Here is a 17,611-nt window from a genome sequence, read left to right as displayed (position 1 = left end):
CACAGTGGAATTGTCCGACTTCCTCAGCCTGGGTTAATTGTGCCCTATGGTCATTTTCGTCTAACACACAAACCCTTTGGGCCGTAGATTTATTTTTATAGCTTACATTCAGCCTGTGTACTATAATTAGTCAAATGTGAATAATATTGGCTTTCTTGTTAAATTCTCCCTTCTAAATCTGTTTTGATTATTTTTGCAATCAATGCATTTTGTCCATGCCAGCAGCAGGACCATTGGGTTTGCTCAAGGACGTTTCACATACAAAAGTGATATAGTGTACACATCTGCAGCAGTTTTACTCTACGATTCTGATGGTCAGTGTCCTTGGTTCAATTTCAAGTGTATAGCTTCACAGCATCTGTTGCCTATGGTACAGTCTTCAATAAGTCGTGAACGCCCTAAGTGTAAAGTTAATGTAATGTTTGTTGAGTTGCTCCAGAAAATGGTTTACAGTCACCTTCATGAGCAAAACAAGCCCAGTTTGAACAACTTGGGACAATGTGAAAAATGTAAAGAAAAAATATCAAGAGAATAAAATTGTTTAAAGGAAAACACATTATAAACTACTGATCAGGTGATTAAATAAAAACAAGTTGGGACTACGCAACTGACCAGCATTCAACTAGAGCTAGAGTTCCTCAAAAACACGTCTCACTTGTTTTTTTCTTGTTTTGGTATAGCAACTGGTAATATTCTTCCAATATACAGTACATAAATAGAAGAATCACATACAAATGTTATAAAATATCTCAGTTTTGACTCATACAGTGTGGTATATGATCCCACTTGTCTTACATTTTCCAGATTGTCCCATATTGAGTGAATTAGGTTTGTCCACTGACAGCTGTAAATATCCTTTGTGTGTGTATGTGTGAAGACATCCAACCTGACAATGCAGTGGTTCTACCGGTCATCTCTCTTTGTTTTACTGTAAAGAGGAATAAATGAAGAGCAAAAAAGGAAAAAAAAAAAGATTAATATCTTCAAAGCAATAAACATTATTCTGGATATAGACTGTCATTTTGTCCAAATTTTAGTGCAGTAAGGAACTCGGAGGTAAGCACCTATTACAGATCTCAACACATTTAAGTTTTCAATGTGTTAAAATGACAGGTAACACAAAAGTTTCACATCACCACCGTCACACTGATAGGTAATTTGAACCTGCCTTTATTATAGGACTATCTCTGTTCCATTTAAGAGAAGCGCCACTGAATAACGGTTTGTTCACCGAATGATGACTGCTGGCACTTAAATGTCAGCCATTAGAAAACCTTTTATGATCAAGGGAGAAATTACACAATGGGAGAAGAGTAGTTTGGCTTTGAGCTATAAAGCACTAACAGAAAGAACAATTTGCAGGGACAATAATAAGAAAAGGAGATTTAGCTGAGCAGGTGTATGTCAGTTATCTTAGAAAATATCCCACAACTGTGAAAGATCTATCAAAGTACTTCCCTAAATATTACTGTGACTGTACATATAGTGGCAAAGCATTGTACTAAACAGTGTACCATCTGGGCTCTGGAAAAAACGCCTTAAGCTAAAAGAGGCCACTGCTCTCCTATAGACACAATAAAGGCATATGTGCTGTGGTGCCTCCAATGAAAGGACCAACATATCTAGGCCTATTTTAGATATCAATGCATGAATAAAAGGAAAATATATCCCTTTTATAATAATAAACAACAGTTAATAAATAATAACAGAAGAAGTAGCCTCCTATTAGACCTATTCAAAAATCCTCTCCTTTTTCATTTTGTCAAGAGTCCCAGGTTCAAATATCTTGAGATATGATGATGCTGCACCAACTACTATATGCACCACCAACAAGCCATGCACTACCCATATGACATGATTATCTTAATAGTAAGTCTGGTAGATGATTTCATAGAACTGTCCCCCCCAGCCAATTTTAGCCTATACAGAATCCAGACTCGTTCTAATTTATCAGGGATAGTTAAATGCAAGACTAGAACCACGGGATACTTTACCATGTGTTCTGTAGCCCCATTAATGCCTAATACAGTACATTCTGTTTTATCATTATTTAATTTCACCACCAGGTGGAGGTACAGGCCTGTGAATCACGTCAATAGTTTTCGAGAAGTTTGGAATGCTTTGATTTTCAGCCAAAAATATATATTTTTATATCATACTACGTATAAAGCTTTGCCCTTGTGCACTGAATCCATCAGCCTATACGATAGATTCTTGTATATAACCCAGCATGCCTTACTGTTGAAGGCTACGTTTTCGTTTTTATATAAGCCTTGGACAAGTCCAGTGCATGCACCCTACAAATAAGCAAGTAAACTATATTTGTACCTTTACATAATACCCTGTTGTAGAGATGACAACAGCAGCCTAATCGGTGAAAGATCTGCCTACAGTGGGGAGTGGGGAAAGGTTACTGTGTAACACAGTGCGGAAACAACTGGCACTACTTTTTTTTTTCCTTCAACTTGAGATGGAAAGTTTAACACAAACCATTTTAACTCGAAGTTTCTATTAGTCATAGTTTCACTTTATTGAATGCAATGCTCATTTGATCATAAAAAATAAACAACATATGGCCGAAAAAGTTGGAACCCTCTGTCTTTCTCCCCGTATGACTTTTTTCACTTTTTCACGCGCACTTCCGCGTACAATGTTTTTCCCCCACTGACACACAGCAAGTTTCGAGTAGGAAACCTACCGTGCGCTCTACCTGTCGTTTTATTTCGATTCACGGGTGAGTATGTTTTTTTTTCCCCTACTGCATAAATATGGATGGGCAGTGCTCAAACGTGTGCAGCGTTGTGATGTTTAATGCGCTCTTGTGTGTGTTGTTTAACCGATTGTAATGGTTGATTCGTTGGAGTGCGCACAGCAGACCGTGGCGTCCACATACAGGAATGCTGCTGTGCTCGGCTGCCTCGACACCTCGATGTGGATTTAACACAGCTGCTATTTGCTCTTGTAGTCAATGGCATAATATAAGCCACGTATATAGTATGTCTGCCTTTAAGCAGCTGAAAATCTCTTGCAGCGCCGTGCGCACTGCGCAAGGATATTACACGGGTATAACTTTGGGCATCAGTAATACAAGTTGCTTTTGTGTACTTTCTGGCAAAGTCATCTAGGTCTTTACGACTAGACCTGAGCTCCTGACTTTAGGGTTAGGTCGTACAGCACCCACAAATCACTTTAATCTTCCTTTAGGGAGTTATGCTGTTTTATTGATAGTGTGCACACAGTTTATGACTGTTGACCTTTTTAAAATACTATCCTCCTCTTGATACAATAAGAAAATATGTTGTTATCCCCGATGCAGATGTAATTACTTTGTTGGAGAGGCAATAGCCAGTAGGCTTAACTTTGTTAAATCTCAGCGTTGAACACTATAGCTAAAGTCACCTGACTTACAGTTTGTTTGTTTTTTTTAATTATTATTATTATTATTTGCAGTCCTTTTTATTACCAGGTTTGTTTGTGTGCAGAGCAGAAGACAACTGCAGTACTTTCAGTACTCCAGCACTCACACGTCAAACGGGCCACAGAGCGGGCTGCTCCAGAGCAGACAGTTCAATAATCAGTGTCTGGATATAATTGATTAGCCGTGATGATTTTGCCTCGTGAAACGGAGAGGACACGGTCTGTGCAGAGTAAGGCTGCGTGGGCTTCCTGTGTTCTCAGGAAACTGTAATTACTGTAAAACCAATGCTGCTTCATTATCTCCAAGAAGACATTAAGCACAGATAGGAGGCTGTGCTTGCCAGTACAACGTCATGTTTTCATTAATCACAAGAAAACAGCCTTCTCTCAGCCAAGTATGTTATTCCCTGCTACATACAGCTATAGGCTACTCAAGTAAAGATAGTGTGAGAACTTTTCATTGTTCTGTGCAAGATATTGATTTTTCAGTCAGTGTTGTCACAGTGAACTAGTATGTGGTAATTTGACATGATTTTACTGGGATGTCCTTATTTTAACAGCCATGTACTGTACATTTTGATTGTAGTCAACATGGACATAATCAGGGAAACAACAACAGAATGGGCCAAGGCCATGTTTTAAGTGGCTGGAGTAATCTGGTTAGGGGGACAAAACTTAAAGTTAAAGGTTAAGATGCACTGTCTCGTTAGGGAAGTTTTCCCCTGCATTTGAACTATCCTTCAAGGTCCTGGCACCCTTCTTCCTGTGAGGCAAGATTACTAGCCACTTAAACCCATTTGTCACTGTTGCTCCCAAAATTATAACCAAAAGTTTAAACTCTGTAACTTTGTATCTGTGTAAATTATGTTGCATTATGTTCTTTTAAATAACAGCTTAAAAATCTATCCATGAAGTTCTGTTGTGCTTTGCTGCTGATTTGTTCTTTTTGTTAGTAAAGTCACAGCTGGAGGTTGGAGCGACTTTTGGCTTTTGCACCCCAGAGGCCTCCCCATGTGAAGCAAGCTCTGCCACTTCCTGTTCCGCTCCAGTAGTCTACAGGAGCTGTGCACTTGTCATCTCTCTCTCTCTGTCTCTCTCTGTCTCTCTCTCTCTCTCTCTGTCTCTCTCTCTCTCTCTCTCTCTCTCTCTCTCTCTCTCTCTCTGTCTCTCTATGTCTCTCTCCCTCTCCACTTTTTACAAGTGGAGGCTTGTCTGGAGCCCAAAGGCTACCTTCTCTTCCTTTTAAAGGAATGTTGGCTATTTAATCTGTGTGCTGTAGTGCTCTCGCCCTCCTGTCCTCTTCTTCTTCTTCTCTATTGTTACAGCCCTACATAAACGTACCCACATCCAGCACTGTCCCTGCCTGCTGATAAAGTGGCCTATCACTATAAGCACATGTTGTAACAGTCAGTATAGGAGATATCAGAAACAAGAAGGACAGGTAATGATGTGTGCAAAGGCGAGCGGCAGTGCTAAGGGCCTGGAGCGGTTTGGGTTGATAATTTACTATAGTCAGGGCCGGACTTCAAAGAGAACACAGGTATTCTTCTCTGGCTGCAGTGAGATTGACGCTCAAATGGAACATAATGAAAGACAGAGCACTGTGCTCTGCTCCGGTGGTGGGTCGGACACAGTGAAAACCTGGTGCAGGGGTGAGGTGGGGTGAGGTGGAACTAAGCACAACAAACCATACCTGAAACTGCACACTGCTCTTGTTTTTGGGTGTGTCCCGCTGTGTCAGTGAGAAACTGTAACAAGCAGGTCTTACGTTAGACTCAAACCTGCACTTTGTCTTTCCACTTTAAAGATATGTCCTATGTCTATATAAAATTTGATCAGTGTTGAGGCCATACATTTTTGACAAGGTTTGTGGTAGGCCAAATTTTGATATGGTTTGAGTAGATTGTGATAAATAAGTCTAAATTTCAATGACAAAAAAGAAATGCTGTGTTTCTTACATTTTGATTCTCCAAATCTCTGCATTTGTCCAGGCTTGGCACAGGCACAGCAAGGAGGAAGCAGGCTTGAGATGTTATGAATTGTTGTAAATAATAATCAGAATTGGAAATTCAATCATTGTGATCCAAATATCTTAGCTGTTGAAACCAGTGGTGTTTTGTAGAGGGCATTGCACTACTACTATTTGTGTCAAGTCTCTTGGGTTTAACAGCATGTTGTCACTTTTAGGGTCACCCTCTCATGCCCTAGATAACTCTTCTGGAAGTATGTAAATAGTGTCTCTTTGAGAAAACATTTTGGGAATAGTTCTGTATTCGTAGCAGCTCAGCTAAAAGCAGCTCTCCACATGTGAGTGTGTGTCTGTCTGGGCTGCAGATGTGCGTACAGACTCTGTGAGTGACGATATGCAACTGTGTCACTTAGGGCTATGCATTTACCTTGACAATGCATTTCAGTGTCTTGTCAGATTATTATCAGTCAGTTATCATTGTAATCTTGATGGTTTTAAATGTAATCCTCACTTTTCATCAGCCAAATCTGGAACTGTGCCTACTCCAAGCCACAATGAACCTCAGGTCATGGTACAACTTTGACAGTGATAAGCATGCTGGAGGATTGGACATTCATGTAAATAAAATAAATGAATAAAAAAAATATATAATTCTGATTCCAAATTGGTATTTAGCTTGATTTAGCAGTGCACATAGCATTTGAGAAGTGTTTACAAACGTGTTCAAATGCATACTGTTTTTTATAGAGTTGTAAAATACAGGGTTAGCAGATTTTTATCTACATTCTGTGGTCATCATCTTTATAAATGCAGTCTTTATGATTTGCGTATAATGACATTTGAAACTGCAGACAATTCAATTGCTTTAAATATTGTAGCCTCAATAAATGCAATAAGTCACCAACTATTATTTTATGGTTGAAATATCATAAGACACTAATTCCTAAATTGGAAGGATGGCAAAGTTCACACATGCTGTGACCATAGACCATATATAAATGGACATCACTAACCCACTAGCCACCGTGTTCCAGATAGGAAGTGTTCATGGGTGCGCTTCCGGCTCCATCGACTCTCTTTCCAATTGACTTTACATTGATTGTCACCTCTCTCTCTTTAACTGTTACAGTGAGCCTCATCATTCTGATCTTTAAATGTTCTTTTTAACCTGAGCTACATAATCCTCGTGTTCTTATTTTTCTATTTTGTGCATAAATAAATTCGTATTCTTTTATTAATATTGAACTGGCTCCAAATACGCCTCTATAATCGCTGGCATTGTGAGCTTCATTTGTGGTCCTAGACTCCCATCTCCCCATCTCCCAATTTCCGTAATCCGAGTACAAGTGTGTAAAGTTTACCTCCTCTGTCTAGACTGCCTCTGCATTAAAAAAATATAGGCCTATCACGATAACAAATTTTGAAGTGCAATATATTGCTGAACTAAATATAGATGATAAATGATACTATTGAAACCAAACCATAAAGCAGAATTATGCCCCAAAAAGTGTTGACATGTTGTTTACAATATGAACAGTGATAAATAAATAACAGAACATAACACTTATGTAGTTAGTTTCTATCTCTATTGAGTCATAGAAGTTCACAATTCAACCTTCTACAGGTCAAATCTAATCACAGTACAGAACAATAATAAAAATTTTCCAACTAGTCCAAAGAAAAAGTACCCACAAAAAATATTGACCTTAAACAATTATTGTGCCATCTGTCACATATTAAACAATAAGTTGATATAATATCTATCGTGACAGACCTAGTAAAATCTACAAAATAACTTTATTATCCCAACCCTTCACTGGTTTGTGCAAGTGTTCCTGGGCCTCTGCTGCTCTACGGAGAGTGGAAACAGTGGTACGTGTGCGTCTGTCCAAGTGTTGAGTCAGAGGGCTGGAGGCTGGCAGGCTGGGTGAGTAAGGGGGTAGAGCACAGAATGGGCCCTTTCATTGGAGGGGTCAGGCTGGAAACAAGCAGCCGTCACCTCCGTCCATGTGTTTACTGGTGAGCGGTGACAGACGCCGGGTAAGGGGGGTATGGTGTAGGGCTGCAAGTCTTTTCTTCGTTTAGACGATTCATTGGTTGATGGTGTCTTTATCAACTACAGTTTGTCTTGGTTGATTAGGGTTGTCAAAAGTATCGAAAATCTAATACTAATTGATACTGAATCTCATATCGAAATTGTTATTAATTTTAGCAGGTAGCAATACTTAAAAAGTCACAATAACAGCAGGACAGAAAATGAGCCTTTCCTGAAAAACTTTTGAATGTTCTTGAGCTGTATCAGAACAAGCATAAGACCATAGACTAGTATATGCCCATGGACTACTGTGGAACCTACCTGGACGACTGAGGGATTAAACAGACATTAGATCACACATATGAGACCACATTGTAATATAAAAAGTACAGTTATTTAATATTGAAAATGACATTCTATTGTCTAAAGAATCTGTGTTTTTTTTTTTGTAATCAACTTAGTATCAGAATGAGTATTGAGTCTATTCCTTAGTATCAAAATAGAGTTAGAAATTTTAGTTTAGTGACAGCACTGTAGTTGACTAATCTTTTTTTTTTTTTTTTTGGGGTGGGGGGGTGGGGTGGATTATAAAGATTTGGAACAAAAGCAGAAAAGAGAAGTTAGCTGAACTTTTGGTGTTTTTTGGTATTTATTTAAAAGGCAGATTCAACTCATGATTCACAAGTTTAATTTGTCTTTATATAAATGCACTGTTTCCAAGAACTTTTTTCTTGTAAAAGTAGCTGTTGTTTTTACATGAACTTTTGTGCAGTTTTAGTCTGGTGAGTTCAGTTTGGGTCAGATACAGAGACATGCGTAATGCATAATAGCCCATTTTTTGGTTGTCTAATTGATGTCTTTAGTCAACGAAGAATTTCTGACTTTATTAATGCTCTGCTCAAATATAGGAGTACCTCTGGGAAACTTGCAAATGATCACAGTATAGGCCTTTCTCTAAAATGCATTGTAAAGGGCTGTATATTTGTGCAAAAATATTTAGCTAATAATTAAATACTAATCACAATTAAAATAATTATTAATGTTATTAATGTTAATGTTAAAAATCTTTATAGCTATAATCATAATTATAATTTCATTAATTACAATTATGATACTGAATCTGCAACATTGTGTTAAAACTATATATGGACCAATGTAGCTTTTTCTGTTCCGATACCAATGGCGATACTTTGGCTTTAAGTGTCTGCTCATAGCGATACTAGGGTAGAGACAAAAAATATAATTTATTTCCTTTAAACACAAACAGCGTATGATAATGATCCAAATGTGGTTTGCAATTTAGAATTTAATGTAACTACTGAGCAGCACTGTAAAAATACACATTCAATATTTCAAGGGTTTTTGGGTCAGCTTTGGGGAGTAAATAGTCTCATTACACCAATTCACACCATATCTGTTGAACCAATATCTTAGAACTGATATCTGATACCTGAAAAAAAGTCAATATCTGCACTGCTACTGATACTCCATTTTGCCGCTATGAGGTCTTAGGTACTTGGTACAAACACAATAAATGCTTGTTTTAAATGTATGATCAAATCTACCCTATGTATGATAATATTATTCAACTTCCAATGTCTTGCTCCCCTTATAGTGTAATATTTCCACTTCAACATTTTGAAACACTCAATCCCAGTTATTACCTTGCTTATTTTGGCTTATACTTTAAATCATATTTATACTGTAGATAAAGTATAGACTCACTGTTAGTAATATTTGTGGCTTAGCTCTAGATTTTCAGAGGTACATTCAACATATTGTTAATAGACCTGTCATAATAACAAATTTTGAAGAGCAATATATTAAGTAAATATAGATGTTAAAGGATATTGAAACCAAATCATAAAGCAGAATTATCATCAAAACGGCATTCTAAATGTACAATAATGTTAAAAAATGAGCTGGAATAAATATATAGCCAAATGCAACGCTGATGTAATTAGTTTGTATCTGTAATGAGTCATACAAGTTCATAATTCAACCTTCTACAGCTCAAATTGTATCATACTAGAAAAAAATAACCAAAAACTTTCCACAGTACAAAGAAAACATACCCACGGTAAAAAAAAAAATTAAAAAAAATCCATCTTTCGTTTATTGAACAATAAGTCGATTTAGTAATTATCATGCCAGGCCAATTATTAAGTAAAAAATCCAGTTTTTGTTATTGATTTGAGGCTGTAATTGAAATCAGTATTGACACTTAATCAGTTGCACAGCTCTAATCCTCAACTAGTGCATTATCATGTGATTTGGTGGCAGTCTGACAGTTGAGGTGACGCTGGATTAGTTATTTGTAGTCCTGATAACAACTTTTGTATACTGTGATAAACAATAATATTCTAAATACTTTATGTCAGTGACACAATAACAATAAAACAGGATAATCTCAGTAAACTGTTTTTAAATAGACAGCATCATTATAAGCCCTGAGCTGCCACAAATAAATTGCAGGATGAATCAATAACTCGCCATACAAGGTAGTTATTCAACCTTTTACTACTCAAATTTTATTTTGATACAGAAAAATAACCCAAATCTCCCCACTTTGGCAAAAAATGTAAATATTGAACCCAAAAAACATAGTTCCAACTTTATATTAAACGATAAGTTGATATAGTAATTATTGGGACAGATCTGTGCTGGATGGTTTGCACTGCACTTCCATCAGACACTGGTGCTCTGACCCTGAAGGCCGTTGAAGCTGTGGCACCTGCAGTCTGTGTCTATTTCAAGGCATCTGTGGAATCTGTGTGTTACCTTACCTCACACAACTGTAATGAAGAGGACGTTATTTCTTTGTAAAACATTACAATCTAAAAGTTAGGACTCTGTTGAAAGAATCATTTGAATGGGATGATTTAGTTGCATAAAACCATCTCTAGTTGCGTACTATGATATTGTAATAACTGAAAATCTGTTGAGCCTGTTATATTGTGCCTCAGTTATGTTTTGCCATTATCAAATAAAAAGTTTACAGTAATGACTCCTTATCTGATTATAGAGGGAAATTGTTAAAAAATGTTAACAGTTTACAAAGAGTCCATTTTAGTATTTTTATTTCTTCTTGGTACATTTCTGGTCAAAAGAGATTTTTTTTCTGGGTTGCACATCACTGGCAACATCATGAACCAAGGTGTATTTATGCGCTACTTCGAAGGCATTTGGGCAATGTTAAGCCAAAAGCTTTAGCAAAATTCCTTCTAAAATATTCAGGAAGAGCTCTCAGCTGCTTTATCTGGTAAATATGCTTAATGCTAAATAGTGATATCGCACACAAAAGGACATGTAGAAATGAACAGCCTGTTGTTCTTGTTCCAAATGTAAATCAGTGTTCACAATTACCGCTTCATGCGCACACAAACACACATGGAAGCGGTTAGAGCTGAGCTGGAGGTTTGCGCGAGCTGCCAATCCATGCCAGTCGATTGGCCCTGGCCTATGTTTCCGTGCAGCCGCTGACCTCTTTACAGGGGCGAGGGGAGGGGAGAGGGAGAGGGACACCTTTGGGTGGGGTCTCACTTTGTTAGAGAAGAGGATTGAACTTTGGTTGGAAGTGGAAATGATCATAAGAGGCTATTTAGGGACACTGTGTTGACCTATGATTGAATGTTTGATACGACCGCAAGGAGTGTGTTATTCATTGTTGTGTCATAGTTTGAGAGCTAAATCAGTGAATCTTAAACAGATTAACAAAATTGTAATTCTGGTTTGGGACAATTTTTTTTTTTACTGTTTTGCAAGGAGAATTACATTTGAACTTGTGATTTAGACATGACTTCTCAGTCTTGGATTTTAGTGACTCAGACCTGGTTAAGTAATTGTTCAAGGCACTCAGTTTCCCAATCACTATTTATTCACTTCTCACACTTGACGGTAGTGTAGCCATAACTGCTCTGGGCCAAACTGCCATTCACCAATCCTTAGACCTGTCACAATAACACATTTTGAAGCATGATATATTGCTACAGAGAAATATCACGATAAACAATAATATTGCAACTAGAATAAATAAAGTAGGATTAAGAATTAACCATTTTAAATATAGAATCGTTAAAAGCATTCCGAGTTTCTAAAATGTATAGCAAAATAAACCATTAATTAGTCATGCAAGTTACACGATCTACCCTCTGCAGCTCAAATTTGATCTTATTACATAAAAGTAGCAAAAACTTATTGCACATGATATATAATGAACCCCAAAATATATTGTTCCAGCTATCACCTATTTAACGATAAGTCAATATAGTAATTATTGTAGCATGCCTACCAATCCTGCCTTGATTCCCTGACAGTTCTGCCATGCATGATTATTAGACCATTGTTGAAAGACAGACACAGATTATTGCTTGTTTTATTGTATAAGTCACAGTAGGTCGTATTGTATAACATGACATGTGAGACAAAAGGACAAACATTCACCAAACTCTCCTGTGAAGCTGTGAAAGGACCTGCTGTGTTCCCCATTCGCTCTTGGCTATAATCTTATTTTAGCCACAGCGTAATGCTTGTTAAATGACATAATTGGGCCTTGTCTACTCACTCTGAATGTGGAGGTCTGTCCTGGAACATTTGTACAAGGGACCTTTTTTCTTTCAGGTTTTAGGGCGGAGGAGGCGAAGGTGTGTTTTCAGACACAGAGAGCGAGAGAGAGAGGAGTGATGGAACACGTAGGTTTGAGGAGAGGTTTGACAAGTTGACTTTTTCACACCTACGTCACACAGGAACCCATTCACTGCTGTTGCTTTTTCACTTCTCACATTGTATGAAAATGAAGCTTTGGCACACTGGCTTATGTAATTGGATATTTTTAATCTCTTGGTTAATGTTAGTTTATACTGTAGGTACCACTGAACTCTAAAATTAAAGGTGCATTGTGTAACTGTTTTGGTGCAGGGTCTTTCAAATGCTTTTCTCCATGGAGATGTTATTGCTTTGCCTGGAATGTTTCACACAGTACTGAACCTTTCTATTTTCATGGAGACCAAACCAGAGCAAGTTACAGGTCAGATCTGTGGAGGGGCAACCTCACACTCAGTCAGAATACCAGTTTTTCTAGGTATTTTTGAGCCATAAAACCACCTGTACATGTAAAGTAGAGTTGTTTAATATCATACTGTGAAACATTCCAGGCAGAAAAAGTTACACAAGGAACCTTTAAGTTCAGTCATAGTTGCGTGTGTGTCTCAGTTTAAAATGGTTTATGCTTTGGCTATGATGTGTTCGTGTGCTCTCAGGAAATTTGGTGAAAGGTTTTTCCTAGTAGCTCCTGGCCAGTGCTGTGTTCAAGACTCCCTGACCAATCATAACAGAAATGTCAACATAGAAAACACTATAAAAGTAAATGACTTTGCCTTGTTAGGTGCAGAGGGATTTATCATGACTTCTTCTTGTTACTTTCACTTCACGTTTGCTTCTGATGTCATTATAACTGTCAAAAGTATAAAAAATCAGATACTAAAACTAATTTTAAAACTAGATACTCATTTAAGCAAATATCCATGCTGCAACATATTACAAAAACAGGACAAAATTTGAGGTTTTCTGAATAGTTTGTGTAATTTTGAGCTTTATCAGAACTATTAAATGATCTCATGGTAACACATAGAAAAGACTATTATTTTGTGTATGAAAAAAGGAACATGTTTTAGCTTTATTGTGGTATTGTAATCAGTATCAAGTATTGTTAGTATTTCTAGTATCTTAAAACACTAGATGCTAATGGTCCTTTATAAAACTAAGATTTCAATTGTGCTATAATGTTTTTATATCAGATACAACATGCAACATACATGCGTGAACTGTGTGTTCACATTCACAGGTCTGAGTGAGTAATTCTGTACATAGTCTTTAGTCTCCTTAATTGTATCTCAAAAACCTTTCAGAGCTCAAAATACGTACACTAAATTGCGTCTTAATTTTTAAAGCTATATAGTGATTTTTTAGCCTTTGCAGTGATGTACTCCTCAGTACTATGGCTTTTACCATTGGAAGCAGTGGTGTTTTGTATGCGTACAAATCAGGGCTGACTTACTTTTACTTGTTTTGCATACATCAACAGTGTCTTTCAGTAGTAGTAAAAATAGTAGTCAGAATAGTAAATAGTACAGATAGTAGAGATTGACTGACATTGATACGTTTTTTTTCATGACTGATGTCTGTACCGATTGTTTAGAATCAAGAGCAACCGATGGCTTTTAAGCTCTGTCGATATTTCTGGTCTGATATGTAGGGCAGATTTTGATGATTTTCCTAAAATTATATCATTTAAATGTACTACAAACTCACCCACAGCCCTTTTTATCACAAACCTATAAGGCACCTGTGTAGTCACATTTTGTAAAGTTATCTCTTCATATTAAAGTCTTAATTTAAAGGTTTGTGTTTATTTTTTAGGTACCAAATCGACCAAAACAAAATATCGGCCTATGCTGGAGATTTAAAGCTAATAGCCGTTGTGCTAGAAGTCCAAATATCAGCCCAATATATCTGGCTATTGATATTACATAAGACCTTTAAATACATAGCTACCTAAAGTGAAAGTACATGGACGCTGCTAAACCAGGATTCAAGACACAACACAACAGTATTGTATTATGTTCTAGTCCGTATTACATTGCACAGTCATTCATCTGCTGGAAGGCTATCACATTTCCTTAATGATGTAATGTGGAACAAGCCTGTCTCAGCCTCATCTGCTGCATCACTTAGAAACTGTCCACAAACCATAACTGAACTGCATTAGCATCAGCTTTAGCTTTTTACGATGCATCCTTCATTTATATCTTACTTTTGCCCAGACTGCTACTTTTTGCTTGCATGCACACTTTATCCCGTTTGAAGACCTGCCAAGCAAATATCCCTGCTTGAGATCAATAAAATATTATCTTATCTTAAAGTTTGTCTGGACAGTTAAAATAAATCAGATTAACAACTAAATCAGTATAACAGATTGCATATTTAGGTAGCTGAAAAATAAATAGTTGCAGGACAGCAATGACTCAGTGTTGATAGTTGCCCTCTAACTTCAAGGTTGCTGTTTTGATCTTTGCTGCCATTGTGTTCATGGTCATAACAATACAGTTTTTTTTTTCATGACAATGTTATGTTGATTTCCTTTTTAGAATCAAAACCAACTGATGGACTAGAATTCCCATTGTATTTTTTAAATCTGAATTGTGCAGCACTTTGAAAACTGCTTTCTTTATTAAATGCCCTACATAAAGTGGATTCGATTCGATTTGCATATTTTTTAAGCTGATATTGCAGACAGATGTTGACCTTTTATGAGTAATACTGATATTGATTTTGGGTTTCAGTGCCATCTAAAATATTGGTCCAGGTGATATCCTGGTTGGACCTATAAATTGATTTAATAAGCATGTTTACTGGACTATTTACTGGCCACTGTTGGTTCTGAACATCTCATAATGTTTGAGCTTTTATTCTGCCTACACCTGGTCATTGACTTACTTCAGTGTTTGATTTAATCATGAAGTTGTACATACTGTTTTGCATTATGGGCATCAGACTGAATATAATGTATGTAGACTGTAATGGGTTATACATTGCCCAAATAAGAATAAATTAAATGAAAATGATAATTTATACAAGCTATTCTGTAGTTAGTTGAAAGATAAAGATAAACAGCAGTGGTATCGGACAGTTGATGTCCCTACCTTTTACACAAAAATAATATTCAATCATGCCCGTCATGATATATATTGCTACACTGAGATATTGTGATAAACAATGATATTGAAACCACTTTGTTCCTCACACTAAGCAAGATTATTCCAGTAAACCAGTTTTTACATAGACAATATCATTAAAAGACGTGAGTAGCAATAAATAAATAGTAGAAAGAATGGATAATTAGCCATATAAGTTATTGATTCTACTCCCTATAGCTAAAATCTTCCCTCATTACATGAAAATCTCCCTACTAGTGCAAAGAAATTGTACTCATGATAAATATTGATCCCCAAAATATATTGTTGCAGCTATCATATACTGAACGATAAGTCAATATAATAATTATCATGACAGGCCTATATTCAATAAACATCAACTGCCCATAGTGCACAGCTCCACAGAAATAAGGTATAATGACAAAAATGTAACAGCCAAGTTTCACTCCAAACCTACATAAGAAAAGTGTAGCCACATTTTGTGCCATGCCATGCCCTCTCTAATACTGCACTAAAGTGTTTGAATAAATTCCTTCAGTCATGTATTATTAATAAGCTGTTTTTTCTTTTCAGTTTAGAGACCTAATAACCACCAGGCACCATTTGCACCACACATTTCTTCAAAACTGCGGCAGTTTGTAATCTCACCATTATTTGCTCAATGATAGAAATCTATGTACTTTAGTCCTTATTATGTGGCAGGTTGTTCAGTTATTTAGCTGTATTTAACCAGAGTAGTTGCCTGGTTCTAACACAGACCGCAGACTGTTTTGCCCTTTTTCCACCATTGCTACCTTGTTTCTCATTTCCTGCCTCTGTGTGTCCCCTCTTTTAATTTCTTCTCCACCCTCCTCCACCCTCTTCGTGAGGCCCCTCTGCTTCTCTTTCTGTTTAGTCTATAGGATTTGTATAGGCTGTAGTGCTTGCAGTCAAAGTCCTGCTTTGCACTGCCAGCAAAAGCCACTTGAATGCAACAAGTTAAGAAGTTAAATAGTTAATGTCTTAGGTCACTTTGGTCTGTTCACGCATTGCCTTTCTTTCTCCTTCCTCATTTTTTATCACCAGTCCTCTTCCCTCTTGCTTCGTGCAAACTTCCTTTTATGGTTCCCATGTGAACATAGCTAAACATGGCACCAGGGTTTATTCTTTAATGCATGCTTTATTCCAAATACTCCCTTTTTCTGTCTCTCATTCTCCATCTTCTCTCCCCATCTGATAGGTCCTGCAGGAAATGGCTTTGATCGCTTCCTGAGGAAATTACACCCACTTCCTGTCTGTGTGCCTCTCCGTTTGCCACCTTGCTCCCCGCCCCACTTATTTTCTTCTTCTGCTTTTAGGTGGTGAGCAGGGGTTGCATGGCCCAATGAGGAACACCCTCAGACCCAGGATAATGGTGTTGATGAGAGAGCCAGATAAACAGCAGCCCAAACAGGGTCAGCTTCAGCTATTAGCAGCTAGCCTATTTTAGTCCCCTGCCCTCATAGTATAGAGAGGACACGACATGGCCTATTGTGAACACCACATGTGACCTGTACAATAGACATGTGGCCTGCTCATGGCTAAGTTTGGAGTTCCTCTGCTCAGCGTTCTTCTGCTGGTAGCACAAATGTTATAGTTTCTTTGGCTTCAATTAGTGTTCTGTATTTGTTAAGTACAATTGTAGGACATGGTGTGAATTAAAAAGTATATATTCTACAGGTGTGCAAAAATATAAAAATATCATGATACTAAATTTGGTGATACCATATCATTATTGTTAGCTGCTGTATCAATATATCGCCAATATTTTTTGGTATCTTTCAGTAATTTTTTCTTGTGATCGTACTACAATTTTGTTTCTTATTTAGATGTAGGGACCTTGTTTATTCTTGACATATACACAGTTTTGATTATTAAAATGCATGTATTTCATATTAATCTTGCACAAGGAGTTGTTTAAGAAATATTGTTGCTAATATGAATTAGGTTCTTAAAAAAATACTATTGTGCAGTATATTTAATAATCGCATGTATCGCTGTATTGTGATAATATCGTATCATCTATCGTAAGCCATGTATTGTGTTAAGGGACCCTGTTATTCCCAGCCTGATATATATTCTCAGTGGGAAAGTAACTACAGACCGACTATCATCATGGTTTCATTTACTGGCTTTATGACGTTAAAGTCCAAATCTTTCCTTATTGTTCTTTTAATGCCTTATTTAATCTTTTCCATCTCTTCCATGTTTCTGTTGGGAAATACTACAATAGTTGATCAGACATAACCATATTAAGCATGATAATGAGCATGATGAGATAATGCATTGCAGGCCGGTCATGTTTTCAATTTATGAGATTGCTACTTCAGACTTTTTGTCCTTGACATTTCCTGTGTGATCGCAGCTGGACCATAAGCCTGCGTGTTGTAAACACTTATGGTGGCATTTTCAGAAGTCTTTAGTCAACGATGAGCAAAAACTTGATAATTTTCTCATTTA

At 37.0% G+C, this 17,611-nt stretch overlaps 1 protein-coding gene across 3 annotated transcripts in view; it reads left to right on the top strand.

Moving 5' to 3' along the window:
• Window positions 1-2,449: 2,449 nt before the first annotated feature.
• Window positions 2,450-17,611, top strand: part of arhgef1b (Rho guanine nucleotide exchange factor (GEF) 1b) — a 41,599-nt gene continuing 26,437 nt past the window's right edge. For all 3 annotated transcript variants that reach the window (XM_055163781.1, XM_055163782.1, XM_020940332.2), the window contains exon 1: window positions 2,450-2,734. The gene's annotated coding sequence lies outside the window, so the exon portion shown is untranslated. The remainder of the gene's footprint in view (window positions 2,735-17,611) is intronic.

The sequence above is a fragment of the Boleophthalmus pectinirostris genome, unplaced genomic scaffold (assembly GCF_026225935.1).
Source record: "Boleophthalmus pectinirostris isolate CB_2022bp ecotype Guang Dong unplaced genomic scaffold, ASM2622593v1 HiC_scaffold_6, whole genome shotgun sequence".
NCBI lineage: Eukaryota > Metazoa > Chordata > Actinopteri > Gobiiformes > Gobiidae > Boleophthalmus > Boleophthalmus pectinirostris.
This window is presented reverse-complemented; position numbering and strand designations above follow the sequence as displayed.